Raw genomic sequence first — 3338 nt, 5'->3', positions numbered from 1 at the left:
TTAAATGCAACAAAATCATAACTTTAACATTTATCACACCGTTTCACTCCACTGTGGAAATCAGCATCAAGGGGACTTGCCAAGGCATTTGTGTTGATTGCCTCCAAGGACATTGGGCCCTGAATCAATCAAGAAAGAGCAAGTTACTGGAAGCAGAACATCGGATTTTCCAAGCGTGCTCTTTGTTGGCCACATTCCACCCTTACTGAAGTCAAAAGCAGTTTTATTGTTCATCCACTTATGAAATCTACTTGTGAAAAAGGAGCTTTACTGAAATGCAACAAAATCCACAGACTTAAGCATGATGGAATCTGGTGCTTAGGAAAGGGAAGGAGCTCTAGCACGGGAGTGAACAAGCTCCTTCTGCCCCTCCTCACCCCTAATTCAATGCATCTTTAATAACAACCCACACCTGCCTTGCTACTCCAGTCCTGGACCTCTCCAGCAGACTAATTTCCAAGAGACTGTGTGGAGCTGAATAAAAATGAGTTTTAATGTGCAAAAATGTACAGTAATAGCTCTGAGCAGAGCCCTGCCTGGGCACAGTTGTTCATCATTTATTATATTAGCGTCCAACATGCATTAGATGCTTTCCAACCACAGCAGGAGTCTTTGTGCAGAAAACCCCCCAACAAAACAACAAACTAATAAATTAACTTCACACACAAAAGTAAGTCCTAACAAACCTGGTCTGTACCAGTACTCTCTCTCAGCAAGTAACTGATATTTTAAAGTAACTTACCTCTGTGCCCTTCAAATCTTCAGATGCGCACACGTGTGTGCCCACTACTGTATCTTACAGGGATCCATTCTTCCTTCTGCTAAACACAACATTAACACCCCGCGACTCTCACCTTCATCCTTCGGTTTACTACAATGAGTTGACTTTCATTCTATTAAGAGCGTTCGATGGAACGCGGAACTGTTTTCTCTGCGATGAATTCTAATTACTCCAGAGACTCAATTATTATCAATTTGATTATAAAAATCAAGCCGCCATTTTAGAACCATAACTGTGTTCAACAAGACTCCTAAGCAAGCATACAGAGCTGGCAGCTAAGCTAACACACACAGCAGGCAGGGCCACGGCATCCCTGATAGCCATTTTCTGAACATGAGCTGCAATGTTACAAACAGAATTAAGAGCAGAGGCTGAATGGCAACCAATGTGATCCTGCTGTGAAGAGATCAGACAAGGTTGGCTTCAGATACAGATGGAGTGATCTACATGTTCTAAAGCATGTAAAATAGAATTCAGTGACGCAAGTCAGGTGCTCAGTACAATTACTCGGTTCCAAAATAAATACATGGAAACTGAAAATGACAAATTTTAAGTCAAACGATTTTGTAGGAAATGAAGTTGGAATAAAATATAGTCAACAGAAATACCACAACTAAATGCAGGAGTGAATAAAGGAGAGTTGGGGGATAGGAGGGGATTACAAACTAAACTCATTATTTCAATATTTATTTTAAAAGGAAGCTACAACATTTCAAGGCCTAAGTCTGATTGTGCACATTTCCAAACACCAGAAGCAGATGCCCTGAAGTTGGCCTACATTCTTAGGAAGATATTAGGTCAAAGTTTTTTCCACAGCAAACTAGTTGTTTGCCACACTGAAATGTTCGGTTAACCTAACAGTCAAGTGCGTTTTCCTAGACAAAGGAGGTAGTGAACGGTTACTTATTTGAAATCGTGCCTCTCAGGCACCCTCCAACAATTTTGACAACAAATGGATGCGTTACGTGGGTACACCGGCCTAGAAGGAATAGCAAAGCCCCCCAGCAAGAAGCGCTGGTGGAGTCATGGAGGAACAGAAAAACAGAGTCAGCATATGCCTAGTCAAACAAACTTTTCACTTGTTAAGCAGAGTGAACCAGCTGTTTAACAGGACTTAAAATCTGTCAAAGACTTTGAGCTAGAAGAGATGGAGAATATGAAAAAAACCAGATGGGAGAAAAACACAGAGAAAAATAGCTTACTAAATACTTGCTGGAATGAAGGAAGCATGATTGAGCTTTTAGGAGTGGTCATACTGTGCATACAGGGAGCACATCACTGGAGGAGCAGTATGAAGTGTTGAGACTAGCACGGTAGGTGTTGGTTATATTCTGCCACATCATAACTATCAAATTCAGAAGCATTTGAAATGCACGGTTGTCCACAAAAATGTTGACCTGTTGCTCCCTTGGAGTTAAGTGTTGGTTAACTAAGGTTACAGCATGCAAAAGCACTTCAGTTAAAAGAGATACAAAGGCTTTGCACAGAAACATAATGTAATGTGCAGGTTTTCCTCACCTTTACATATCTAGAGCGTATCATATATATTTTGAAAATCAGACTGACTTCAAGTAAAGAGGTCATAAAATATCTATACTTAAAATTAAATAAACAAATTGTTCACAAGTGAGATTCAGAGCAAAAGTATTTAAACTGTCTTAGTTGAAACCCAAGTTACTATCTAGTAAGTTAGTTTTGAAGCTGTGTGCCATCAATGCATTCCAATTTCAAGGGTTGCATGTTTAACTTAACACTCATGTGTAAGCATGCAGTAAAGATAAAAACTAAAAATTAACATAAATTTCTCCTTTTTTATCTTACATTTTCTCATCACCTTGCAATATTCTACTTCCTGTAGTGAGTGATTTTGAAAGTCAATTTTTTTTTTTTAACATAAAAAGCATCACAAGAGGGCTGGTAACATCAATTTTATGCTAGCTTTACAAAAAAAATAAATCAGCCTATAGGACCCCCGATTAACAGATTCGGGTTTATTTTTACCAACAGTAAGAAAGGAATTAGCAGAAATGCTGCATTTTGCAAAATGCAGTATGTCGAACACCTTAGGTTTTTCCACATCTATGTTTTTGTTGATCCTGTACAAGAGGAAGTAGCAATTTTAATTTGGGGAGAAAAACAGTCAGCACTGCTTTAAATTTAGAAATTTATTTTTGTTTAATCCACAAGCTTTATATAGCTTTAGTTAAAAAAAATGAAAACAAAAAACAGTGAAAACATGACAATATCCAAAGTTCAGGTTCTCCAGGTTTTCAAAGACCACAGCTCTGAAAGTATATCATTCAGAAGAACCGCAACGAGACAAGAATTATGAATGGGGCAACGACATCATCTCACAAATAAAATATATGTAACTGAAGGAACTTTTCTGGGACTGCTGATCATGGAAATGGCCCTTTAAAAAAAGAACATAAGAATACAAATGAAATTCCAGTGTTCCAAATCAACTTGTTACATCAATATAAACCCACAGTGTCCTGGCAAACAATATGCTTTCATTTATGTACCATTCTAAATTTCTATGCTTGATTCACTTTAA

General features: G+C 38.1%; 1 protein-coding gene across 1 annotated transcript in view; it reads right to left on the bottom strand.

The window, feature by feature from the left end:
- Positions 1-3075: 3075 nt before the first annotated feature.
- The window catches only part of SRRM1 (serine and arginine repetitive matrix 1), a 31543-nt gene continuing 31280 nt past the window's right edge, over positions 3076-3338 (bottom strand). Inside the window, exon 19 of the mRNA XM_019512420.1 lies at positions 3076-3194. The gene's annotated coding sequence lies outside the window, so the exon portion shown is untranslated. The remainder of the gene's footprint in view (positions 3195-3338) is intronic.

The sequence above is a fragment of the Gavialis gangeticus genome, unplaced genomic scaffold, assembly GCF_001723915.1.
Source record: "Gavialis gangeticus isolate Ggan-Ray unplaced genomic scaffold, GavGan_comp1, whole genome shotgun sequence".
NCBI lineage: Eukaryota > Metazoa > Chordata > Crocodylia > Gavialidae > Gavialis > Gavialis gangeticus.
The sequence above is the reverse complement of the archived record's forward strand: the minus strand, read 5'-3'. Positions and strand labels throughout refer to the sequence as shown.